Consider the following 13,179-nt stretch of genomic DNA (forward strand, 5'->3'; position numbering starts at 1 on the left):
GTGAGAGTGGTCATCCCTGTCTTGTTCCTGATCTTAGGGGAAAGGCTCCCAGTGTTTCCACATTCAGAATGATATTTAACGCGGGCTTTTTGTAGATGGCTTTTGAGATACTGAGGAATGATCCCTCTATACCTACACTCTCAAGAGTTTTGATCAGGAATGGATGCTGTATTTTGTCAAATGCTTTCTCTGCATATATTGAGAGGATCCTATGGTTCTCAGTTTTTCTCTTGATGATATGTTGATTCACATTGACTGTTTTACAAGTGTTGAACCAGCCTTGCTTCCCGGGGATAAATCCCACTTGGTCATGGTGAATAATCTTTATGCACCATTGGATCCTATTGGCTAATATCTTGTTGAGAATTTTTGCATCCGTGTTCATCAAGGATATTGGTCTGTAATTCTCCTTTTTGGTTGGGTCTCTGTCTGGTTTTGGAATTAAAGTGATGTTGGCCTCATAGAACGAGTTTGGAAGTGCCCCATCTCTTTATTTTTTTTGAGCAGCTTTAGGATAATAGGTATGGTTTCTATAGATGCGATGTCCACAAAAGCCAAACTGTGGAAGGAGTCTCAGTGTCCTTATTAATTCTTTCAAAGAACCAACTCCTGGCATTGTTCATCTCTTCCACGTTTCCTCTGGTTTCTATTTCATTGAGTTCTGCCCAAATCTTTATTAACTTTCTTCATCTGCTGGATGTAGGATCTATTTGCTGTTTTTTTTCTCCAGCTCCCTCAGGTGCAAGCTTTGCTTTTGTATTTGAGTTCTTTCCAGTTTTCACATGAATGCATGCTTGTATTGCGATGTATTCCCCCTCAAGACTGCTTTTGCTGAATCCCAAAGAATTTTAATGGTTGTATCTTCATTCTCATTAGTTTCCATGAATTCTTATTATTTGTTTGTTTGTTTGTTTGTTTGTTTATTTAAACAAACTAATGTTTTCCAGTTTCCATGAATTTTTAAATTCTTCCTTAATGTCCTGGTTGGCCCTTCAACTTTTCGCAGGATGGCCCTTATCCTCCACGTGTTTGAAATCCTTCCAAACTTCTTCTGGTGATTTAGTTCTAATTTCAAAGCATTATGGTTTGAAAATATGCTGGGTGATCCCAATCTTTGGCTGTCGGTTTATACCTGATTTGTGACCAAGTATGTTGTCTAATCTGGAGAAAGTTCCATGTGCACTTGAAAAAAATGTGGATTCAATGGTGTTTGGATGGAAAGTTCTGTAAATATCTGTGAAATGCATCTGGTCCAGTGTATCATTTAAAGCTCTTGTTTCTTGGGAGATGTTGTGCTAAGAAACAGCTATTCAGTCCCTGATTTTGTGGATTGTTCTCTTCGACTTCCTCTATTAAAGAATCCCCTTAGTATTTTTTTAAATTTTTATTTATTTATGATAGTCACAGAGAGAGAGAGAGAGAGAAAGAGAGGCAGAGACACAAGCATAGGGAGAAGCAGGCTCCATGCACCGGGAGCCCGACGTGGGATTCGATCCCAGGTCTCCAGGATCGCGCCCTGGGCCAAAGGCAAGCGCCAAACCGATGCACCACCCAGGTTTCCCCCCTTAGTTTTTCTTGCAGAGCTGGCTCCGTGGTCACTTATTCTTTCAGTTTCTGCCTATCTTGGAAGCTTTTTATCTCTTCTTCTATTCTGAATGAGAGCCTTGCTGGATACGGTATTCTAGGCGGCATGTTCTTCTCATTTAGGACCCTGAATATATCCTGCCAGCCCTTTCTGCCCTGCCAGGTCTCTGTGGAGAAGTCTGCTGTCATGCTAATCTTCTCCTCACAAAATTTAGAGATTTCTTGTCTCTTGCTGCTTTAATGGTCTTCTCTTTATCTGGGGAATTACAACTTTCACTATTAAATGTCGAGGTGTTGAGCCGTTTTTATTGATTTTAGGGGGGCGGATATCTCTATTTCCTGGATCTGAGTGCCTGTTTCCCTCCCCTAATTAGGGAAGTTTTCAGTTATGATTTGTTCAAATACATATTCTGGGCCTCTGTCCCTTTTGGCACCCTCGGGAACCCTAGGTAAACATAGATTTCCCCTTCTGAGGCTGTCATTTATTTCCATTAAGTTATCCTCACGATCTTTTAGTCGTTTTTCTCTTTTTTTCTCAGGTTCCATCCTTGCCATCAACAGGTCTTATATGTCACTCACTTGTTCTTCTACTTTGTTAACCCTCATTATTAGGACCTCTAGTTTGGAGTGCATCTCACTTAATTGATTTTTCATTTCGGCCTGATTAGATCTAAATTCTCTAGTCATGAAGTCTCTTGAATCCTTCATGCTTTTTTCCAGAGCCACCAGTAGCTTTATAACTGTGCATCTGAATTGGCTTTCTGATATTGAATTGTAATCCAAATTTTGTAACTCTGTGGGAGCGAGGACTGTTTCTGATTCTTTCATTTGAGGAGAGGTTTTCCTTCTAGTCATTTTGCTCGGTGCAGAGTGGCCAAAAAGAAGTTGTACTTGATTGAAGTGTGGACTCTTCTGACTGTAGCATTCCAGCTGTCCTCTCTATAAATATCAGGCTGAATTCCTAGGTTTTCAGAATGATTTGAAAGTTATCTAGGTAATCGGGTGGGGACAGGTGACTTGGGGATGCTAGTCGTCTACCATCTTGCCCCCTCTTCCTCTTCTTTCTGTTTAAGCATGGTTTCTAGACAATGATATCAGGAGGGTCAATGAGAAAGTCATCTGACATTGGCCACCTGAGCTGCATGGTGATTGGCCACCTGAAACAGGCCAACCTGAGAGCCTGTATGATTGGCCCGGGCATGGCGGTGACATCACAGAAAGCCACTCTGATGCACCTGGGCTGATATAAGAGCATGGCAAACCCGCAGGCCCCCGTGATAACAGAGGGCACTTCAGCCACAGATCTCCCTTCTCTCCCTCAGGTTCTCTGCACTATTTTCTGCTCCTATCCATGGCAAGCCCCCTGCCCACCATTTCTGACCCAGGCCTCTCGCCAGCTCTTTGGGCTCCCCCTGCACATCTCTTCAACTCCCTCTGTGTTCCTGAGCGTCCACGAATCCACAGCAGGTGACTCCTGGTCCCATTTCCCACTGTGAGATTGGCCTGGCTCCTCATGGACACATTCCCATGTGGCCTGTGGGAGCCGGACACTGGGAATCGATACCATGGATACTCAGGCAGAGGAAAATGCCTCTCCCACACCTCTGTGGTCAATACCTGGCTCAACAGAGGAAAGCTGTGAGTCCACATCCTGAGGGAACCCAGGGCACTCACGGCTTCTCTGGAGCTCTCCAACCCAGTTTAGCACATGGCACATTACTGCCCTACAACTTCAGTCCACCCCCATGTGTACAATGTCTGCAGTGCCTCTAAGCATCTGGTAGCATATTTTAAGAAACAAGTAAGTCCTGGGAAAGGAGTCACCACATCACAGGACATGGTGGGGGATATCGGATCATGAGCCCTCAGACGACGAGCTGCCTGCCCCAGCTCACTAGTGGTCAAACAGAACCTCCAGATCCCTGGCTGACCAGGAGCCCACAGACCACAAACCCTCGAACACAGAAGGACACTGAGGAATACAGTCTGCAGAAGAGAGCAACTACCGGGGGCCCTCAGACTGGAAACCCTCTGAACCCACAAGCCCCTGGGCATGTGTGTCACCCAGACACTGGATGAACAACGAACTCTCATAGCACCAGCTCTCCAGCTGAGCGCAGCATAAGGCAAGGGGGCCAAGGAAACACTAGGTTCCAACGTCACAGCTCAGCTGTACTCACTTAGGCCCCTGGTAAGTGGGCTCTCCGTGTGATTTGGACTTGGGGTTACACATTCCAGACATGGCTAGGCCAAGCAGGCCCCTGGATAGCAGGCTCACCATGTGCCATTGGACCCCTAGACTAACAGCATATCTCAGCACTAGGGCAAGCCGGCCTCTGCTTAGGAAGAATTCATGAGATTGAGAAGACTCTTGTCGGACTTATCAAGGAAAAGATAAAGAATCCAAACAAGTAAAATCATAAATGATCACAACAAACTCCAAATAAATGAAAACATTTATAAAGAATTTTGTGAGCAATTAATTGCCCCCAAATTAGGCAATCTGGAAAAAATGGATGCTTTTCTGGAGGCTTATAAACTATGAGAACTGATACAGGAAGAAATTGAAAACCTGAACAGATCCATAACTAGTAAAGTAAGTGAAGCAGTCATCAATATCTTCCCAGAAACCAACAGTCCAGGGCTGAATGCCTCCCAGAGAATTCAACAAAACGTTTGAATAAGAAGTAATACTTATTCTATTGAAGTTCTTTCAAATAGAGGAAGGAAATGTGAGGAAAACTTCCAAACTCATTCTATGAGGTCAGCATTACCTTGATCCCAAAGCCAAAGATCCCACCAAACAGCAGAACTACAGACCAATAAACCTGATGAACATGGATGCCAAAATTATCACCAATATACTAAGGGAATACAAGAGTATATCAAAAGGATTATTCACCATGACCATGTGGGATTGAATGCTGGACTGCAAGGGTGGTTCAACATTTGTAAGTCAATCAACGTGATAGATCACAATAATAAAGGAAAGGGCCTGAATCCTATGATCTTCTCAATTGATGGAGAAAAAAACCTTAGACAAAATGCAGCATCCTTTTCTTGATTAAAACTATCCACAGGAGGATGCGGAGAAAAGGGAACCCTCTTGCACTGTTGGTGGGAATGTGAAATGGTGCAGCCACTCTGGTGGCTCTCACTCTGGTGAGAGTGGACATCCCTGTCTTGTTCCTGATCTTAGGGGAAAGGTTCCCAGTGCTTCCCCATTGAGAATGATATTTGCTGTGGGCTTTTCGTAAATGGCTTTTAAGATGTCGAGGAAAGTTCCCTCTATCCCAACACTCTGAAGTGTTTTGATCAGGAATGGATGCTGTATTTTGTCAAATGCTTTCTCTGCATCTAATGAGAGGATCATATGGTTCTTGGTTTTTCTCTTGCTGATATGATGAATCACATTGATGGTTTTACGAGTGTTGAACCAGCCTTGTGTCCCGGGGAGAAATCCTACTTGGTCATGGTGAATAATTTTCTTAATGTGTTGTTGGATCCTATTGGCTAGTATCTTGTTGAGAATTTTTGCATCCATGTTCATCAGGGATATTGGTCTGTAATTCTCCTTTTTGGTGGGGTCTTTGTCTGGTTTCGGAATTAAGGTGATGCTGGCCTCATAGAACGAATTTGGAAGTACTCCATCTCTTTCTATCTTTCCAAACAGCTTTAGTAGAATAGGTATGATTTCTTCTTTAAACTTTTGATAGAATTCCCCTGGGAAGCCATCTGGCCCTGGACTCTTGTGTCTCGGGAGGTTTTTGATGACTGCTTCAATTTCCCCCCTGGTAATTGGCCTGTTCAGGTTTTCTATTTCTTCCTGCTCCAGTTTTGGTAGTTTGTGGCTTTCCAGGAATGCGTCCATTTCTTCTAGATTTCCTAATTTATTGGCGTACAGCTGTTCATAATATGTTTTTAAAATCGTTTGTATTTCCTTGGTGTTGGTAGTGATCTCTCCTTTCTCATTCATGATTTTATTAATTTGAGTCTTCTCTCTCTTCTTTTTAATAAGGTTGGCTAATGGTTTATCTATCTTATTAATTCTTTCAAAGAACCAACTCCTGGTTCTGTTGATCTATTCCACAGTTCTTTTGGTCTCGATATCATTTAATTCTGCTCGAATTTTAATTAACTGTGTTCTTCTGCTGGGGGTGGGGTCTATTTGTTGCCACCTTTATGTGTAAGGTGAGCTTTTGACTTTGAGTTCTTTCCAGTTTTTGAATGGATGCTTGTATTGCAATGTATTTCCCCCTCAGGACTGCTTTTGCTGCATCCCAAAGATTTTGAACGGTTGTATCTTCATTCTCATTAGTTTCCATGAATCTTTTTAATTCTTCCTTAATTTCCTGGTTGACCTTTTCATCTTTTAGCAGGATGGTCCTTAACCTCCACGTGTTTGTGGTCCTTCCAAACTTCTTGTTGTGATTAAGTTCTAATTTCAAGGCATTATGGTCTGAGAATATACAGGGGACTATCCCGATCTTTTGGTATCGGTTCAGACCCGATTTGTGACCCAGTATGTGGTCTATTCTGGAGAAAGTTCCATGTGCACTTGAGAAGAATGTGTATTCAGTTGAGTTTGGATGTAAAGTTCTGTAGATATCTGTGAAATCCATCTGGTCCAGTGTATCATTTAAAGCTCTTGTTTCTTTGGATATGTTGTGCTTAGAAGACCTATCTAGTATAGAAAGAGCTAGATTGAAGTCACCAAGTATAAGTGTATTATTATCAAAGTATTTCTTCAGTTTGGTTATTAATTGGTTTAAATATTTGGCAGCTCCCACATTCACGGCATATATATTGAGGATTGTTAAGTCCTCTTGTTGGATAGATCCTTTGAGTATGAGATAGTGTCCCTCTTCATCCTTACTATAGTCTTTGGGGTAAATTTTAGTTTATCTGATATAAGGATGGCTACCCCTGCTTTCTTTTGAGGACCATTTTAATGGTAAATGGTTCTCCAACCTTTTATTTTCAGGCCGCAGGTGTCCTTCTGTCTAAAATGAGTCTCTTGTAGACAGCAAATAGATGGGTCCTGCTTTTTTATCCATTCTGAAACCCTGCGCCTTTTGATGGGGTCATTAAGCCCGTTCACGTTCAGAGTTACTATTGAGAGATATGAGTTTAGTGTCATCATATCTATTTAGTCCTTGTTTTTGTGGATTGTTCCACTGAACTTCTTCTTAAAGGGGAATTTTCAGAGTCCCCCTTAAAATTTCTTGCAGAGCTGGTTTGGAGGTTACATATTCTTTCAGTTCCTGCCTGTCTTGGAAGCTCTTTATCTCTCCTTCCATTTTGAATGAAAGCCTTGCTGAATAAAGTATTCTTGGTTGCATGTTCTTTTCATTTAGGACCCTGAATATATCCTGCCAGCCCTTTCTGGCCTGCCAGGTCTCTGTGGAGAGGTCTGCTGTTACCCTAATATTCCTCCCCATAAAAGTCAGGGACTTTTTTTATCTTGCTGCTTTAAGAATCTTCTCCTTATCTTTGGAATTTGCAAGCTTCACTATTAAATGTCGAGGTGTTGAATGGTTTTTGTTGATTTTAGGGGGGGATCTCTCTATTTCCTGGATCTGAATGCCTGTTTCCCTTCCCAGATTAGGAAAGTTTTCAGCTAGGATTTGTTCAAATACATATTCTGGCCCTCTGTCCCTTTCGGCGCCCTCGGGAACCCCAATTAAACGTAGGTTTTTCTTCCTCAGGCTGTCATTTATTTCCCTTAATCTATCCTCATGGTCTTTTAATTGCCTGTCTCTTTTTTCCTCAGTTTCCCTCTTTGCCATCAACTTGTCTTCTATGTCACTCACTCGTTCTTCCACCTCGTTAAGCCTCGTTGTTAGGACTTCTAGCTTGGATTGCATCTCATTTAATTGATTTTTAATTTCTGCCTGATTGGATCTAAATTCTGCAGTCATGAAGTCTCTTGAGTCCTTTATGGTTTTTTCTAGAGCCACCAGTAGCTGTATAATAGTGCTTCTGAATTGGCTTTCTGACATTGAATTGTAATCCATATTTTGTAACTCTGTGGGAGAGAGGGCTGTTTCTGATTGTTTTCTTTTTTTTTTTGAGGTGAGGTTTTCCTTCTAGTCATTTTGCTCAGTGCAGAGTGGCCAAAAACAAGTTGTATTGGGAAAAGGAGAAAAAGAGAGAGAAGGAAAGAAAAGAGAAAAAGAAAAAAGAGAAAGAAGGAAAAAAAGGGGAAGAAGAGAAGAAAAAGAGAAAGAAAAAGAAAGAAAGGAGAAAAAAAAGGGTGGGGTGGAGTGGAGGAAGCAATCAGAAATCAAGAAGAAAGAAAGAAAAAAAAAGCACAAAACAAAACAAAAACAAAAACAAAAAAAACAAAAACAAAAACAAAAACAAAACAAAACAAAAAAACCACGGGGGAGTATCTTCCGATTCTGTATACTTTAAGTCCCTTGACTTCCCCTGGAACTGGTCCGTGTCGCTGGTCTTCTGGGGGAGGGGCCTGCTGTGCTGATTTTCAGGTGTTAGCACTTGGGGGAGCTGCCCTGCCCCTGCCTGGTGCAGGGCTCAGTGGGGGTTGTTCACCCTGCGAGGCCCCAGGAGGAACAGCCCCAGTGGCGGGGGCAGCTCTGCAGCCCTGGAGTCAGCTCCCGCAGTAGCTCCGGGGCTCTCCGGCTGCAGGGCCTGGGGGCTCCGGGGCTGGGCCGCTGATCTGCTCAGCTGGGGCAGGAGCGTCCTCGCTGTCCTGGGCCCTCCCGGCCTCTGCCTGTCCCGGGGGAAGCCGGATCCTGGGCTGTGTCCCGGCGCCCTGTGCTCCGGGGCCTGCGCTGTTGGATTCGCGCTCCCGCCCCGCAGCCCCCTCCGCGGAGCCGCCGCCCGAGCCCCTCCGAGCTGTTCCCGGAGCCGCGCCGCCCCCTCCGCGGAGCTTCTTCCTCCGCCTGAGCCGCCGCCGCTGAGCTGCTTTTCCTCTGTCACTGTCCCAGGGAGCCCGAGGGCATCCCCGCCTTTCTGGGGATCCTGCTCCAATTCCCCGGGAGGCCTTTCCGCCCGGGAAGGTTGGTGCAGCTCCTGCTCCTCCGGGACGGGGCTCTCCTGTCCTGGGGACACTCGCCCCGGCCTCAGTCTGGCTCCTCGCGGGGCCCCTCCCCCTTGGAGGCCTTTTGTTCCTTTATTTCTTTTTCCCCGTCTTCCTACCTGATAGAAGCGCGAACTCTTCTCACTGTAGCATTCCAGCTGGTCTCTCTTTAAATCTCGGGCCGAATTCGTAGATTTTCAGGATGATTTGAATGTTTTCTAGGTAATTTGTTGAGGACAGGTGACTTGGAGACCCTACTCTTCCGCCATCTTCGAGCCTGGGTGTTATTCTGTATGTTGGTAAATTGAACACCAATAAAAATTAATGTATTAAAAAAAATAAATGAAATGCATGAAATGGAAAATTATTTTGTAAAATCCCAAGACTCAAATAAAAGAAACAGCAGATTCCTGATAACAGATCAAGGGCTGACTAAATGACTAAAATTGTTTTGATATTTAAAATATCACCAGGGGAAAAAAAATATCACCAGAAGAGGCCACCAAGGAGCTGGAGCGAGCCTCAGAAGCCATCACTGGTGTCATCCAACTAGAGTGTGGAAGCTGGAAGAGCCTCCAACTGGAGACCACAGGATAAGAATTCACTTTTAGCTGCGAATGGAAGGGAGGACTTTGGATGGGCAGTCATTTGGGCAAGGTCTTGTGGGAAATCTTGGGCTTCCACACAGCAAGTGACAGGTTTCCAAATAGAAGAATAGCTCTTATTTCTTATTTGGTGGAGGAAATTTGTGTGGCAATCCAGATATCTAGCAGTTTTGAGAAACTTGGTCTTAGTTCTAAATGCATCAAACATGAGCGATGCCAAGACTCATCTAGATGGCTATGGGGCCTGATTTCCTCCCAACTTATGGGAGATGAGGGACAATCTGGCTCAGCAAGTCTAATTAGCTCAAGGAAAGGACAGGCTGCTACCAGCTACTGGGTCTGGAGGCTTCCCCTTTCTAGTGAGGCTACTAGTCCACCCAGGAAACTTCCACTACGTTACATCATTTCCTGAACCTGGAACTACAGTATAGAGAGTATCTGGGGAGAGGAGGGCCCTCTCTATTGGAACGATGGTCATGGTAAGCAGTGGGATAATGCCACTTCGGGAGGTTTGCACTTGCTTTCTACTCCTCTTGTATACATTTTCCCTCAATAAATGCTATTTTCTGATGCAAAAAAAAAAAAAGATAAAAAGCTCCTGGACACCAAATGAAACCGTCAACAAAACTAAAATACAACTTAAAGAACAGGAGAAGATATTTGCAAGTGACCTATGAGATAAAGTTTTACTGTCCAAAATCTCTACAGAACTTACTAAACTCCACAACGAAGAAACAAATACTCCAATCATGAAATGAGCAAAAGCCATGAACAGAAATTTCACAGAGGAATACATAGACAAGGCCACAAGCACATGAGAAAATGCTCTGCATCACTTGACATCAAGGATATACACAACAAAAGCACAATGAGATGCCATCGCAGCCCAGTGAGAATGGTGAAGATTAAGAAGGAAGGAAACAACAAATGTTGGACACGATGTGGAGAAAGGGGTAACCCTTGCACTGTTGGTGGGAATGTGAACTGATGCAGCCACTCTGAAAAATTGTGTGGATGGTTGTCAAAGGAAGGTAAAAATAGAACTGCCCTATGACGCATTAATTGCACTGCTGGGGATTTACCCCAAAGATACAGATGCAGTGAAACACCGGAACACCTGCAACCCAATGTTTATAGCAGCAATGTCCACAGTTGCCAAACTGTGGAAGGAGCCTCGGTGTCCATCGAATGATGAATGGATAAAGACGCTGTGGTCTATGTATACAATGGAATATTACTCAGCCTTTAGAAATGACAAATACCCACCATTTGCTTCGAGGTGGATGGAACCGGAGGGTATTATGCTGAGTGAAATTAAGTCAATCGGAGAAGGACAAACCTTATATGGTCTCATTCATTTGGGGAATATAAAAGATAGTGAAAGGGAAGAAAGGGGAAAGGAGAAAAATGAGCGGGCAATATCAGAAAGGGAGACAACATGACAGTCTCCTTACTCTGGGAAATGAATTAGGGGTGGTAGAAACGGAGGTGGGTGGAAAGTGGGGGGGAATGGGAGATGGGCTCTGAGGGTGGCACTTGCTGGGATGAGCACTGGGGGTTACCCGATATGTTTGCAAATTGAACACCAATAAAAAATAAATTCAAAAAATGAAGCTGCATGTGTAGTGCCAGCTCGGTGGCAATTCCTTGCAGACTAGGACAAGGTTCTCCACAGCTATATATGTTCCAAATCAGCTTCTAATATATGATGCTGTTTCTCCCATTGCTCCCATTCACAGGTTCAGGAATCAAGGATTGGAACAGGGAGGGGTACTGCTCACTATATCCCTTCAAGGTCTACCTGCAAAGTGTTTAATTTGTGTTCCCACAATTTTAAACTCTGCTGGCCTAGAGGTCTCATTTTCAAAGAGAGGCACAAAAACAATCCTTCTGCACTAGAAATTGAAACTGGTGCCTGGGCACTTTGAGCTCTTCATGCCTATGAATCAATAGGCAAGGAAGGATATTACCACCTGGCTGGGTGATTAATCTCAAATACCTCGGAGAAATTGGTTGAACTCCACAATGGTTAGGAAGAGCATGTGTGAAAATCATAGGATCACTTAAGACATCTTTTATTAAGAACTTCATATTTTCATTTTCATTTCATTCCATGTTTTTTTTTAATTTAAACTTTAATTTCTCTGTTCACCCATTCATTATGAGCTGGAGGATATTCTTTAACCTCCAGGTATTAGTGGTATTTCCAAACTTTTTCTTGTGGTTGACCTTAAGTTTCATGGCATCATGGTTGGAAAATATGTATGGTGTAGTCTTCATCTTTTTGTACTTGTTAAGGTCTGATTTGTGACCTGGTATGTGATCTATTCTGGAGAATGTTTCATACGCACTGAAAAAGATTGTGTCTTCTGCTGTTTTAGGATGAAATGTTCTGAATATATTTGTTAACTACAAAAAAAGAGAAAAGAATAGAAAAGACAAAGACTTACTACTTGCTTCAATGTGGATGGAACCTGAGGGTATAATGCTGACAGAAAATTGGCAATCAGAGAAGGGCAATCATTTTATGGTCTCATTCATTTGGGATAATAAAAAATAGTGAAAGCGAATAACGGGAAACAAAGAGAAAATGAGTGAAAATATCAGTTGACGACATAATATGAGAGACTCCTAATTCTAGGAAATGAACAAGGGGTACTGGAAAGGGAGTTGCATGGGTGGTTGGGGTGACTGGATGACGTGTGCTGAGGGGGGCACTTGACAGGATGAGCCATGGGTGATATGCTATATGTTGGCAAATTGAACTCTTCTCATTTAGGACCCTGAATACATCGTGCCATCCCTTTCTGGCCCCTGCCTCTACCTTCCCCTCCTCCCCGGTGAAGTATCCAGCCTCAGAGTTGAGACCAAAGCCCAACTTGGATGCTGTGTCTGAGCAAGAAAGCAGAGAGCACCCCTCCCCCCCCCCCCACAGCCTGCTTCTCCAGGAAGGAATCTGGCCTGGAGGGATGAGGGTCTGGGGAGGGTCTCTGAGAATGGTGGGGAAGACATGAGGTTAGAGCCCATGCTCTCCGCAGGGAACACCAGGCCTCAGTCCTTCCTGGTTCCTGTCCATCTGCCCCTGCCTTCCGTGCCCTGGGATCATTCTCTATGGATGAGACTTTTCCCTCACCTGCCCCCACCCTCAGCTGACCAAGGATTGGGGTTGGGGTGCTCCCTCTGAGCCAGCACTGTGAAGGGAGAGATTCTGTGCCTGACCCCCACACCCCATCCTGCACCCAGGCCTGGTGCTGAGGATCTAGCTCTTTTCAGTGTCTGAACACAATCTCCAAAATCGAAATGTATATATTTGCTAGGAGCCCCAGCTTCATGTGCTTTTACTATAAATAGTGTACACTATTTATACACTAAAGTTTATATACTACATTTATATACTAAAGTTCGGTCAGAACTTGAAATAAATGGGAATTAAATATTTAAGACTTGAAAAAAAATTTTAAGACTAAAACCATTTATTCAATCCTTGTAAGACAAGTAGGAGAGATCATCAGGGCCAAGTTCATCGACGGCCCCCGTCGGCCCCTCCCCACATCCACTCCATGGGCACCAGCTCCCCACAGATCAGAAGTTGATGTGGTTTCAGATGTCATTAATCTGCTTCACCATCTCTCTTATGTGCTCACCATCCTCCTTCAGGATGAACTGGATGCACTTGTGCTGGTAGGCACTCAGGGTGATGGCAGGTTTCTGAGGGCTCAGCTCCTTCTGCATCTTGCGCTGCTGGTAATCCTTCTTCGTGGTGACCTGCTTGATGGCTATTTTTCTTTCTTTTTTTTTTTTTAGTATTTGACATTGAGATGTTTATTTTGTGAAACAATGCAAGCGATTGTAAATCCCCACATACTATTTAAGTGCAATAGGGTAGTCATGTGTAATCTCTTTACACAGTAGTGCATCTAGTCCTTTGCCTTTAGTTATTGCACA

Source organism: Vulpes vulpes, chromosome 4 (genome assembly GCF_048418805.1).
Source record: "Vulpes vulpes isolate BD-2025 chromosome 4, VulVul3, whole genome shotgun sequence".
Classification (NCBI taxonomy): Eukaryota; Metazoa; Chordata; class Mammalia; order Carnivora; family Canidae; genus Vulpes; species Vulpes vulpes.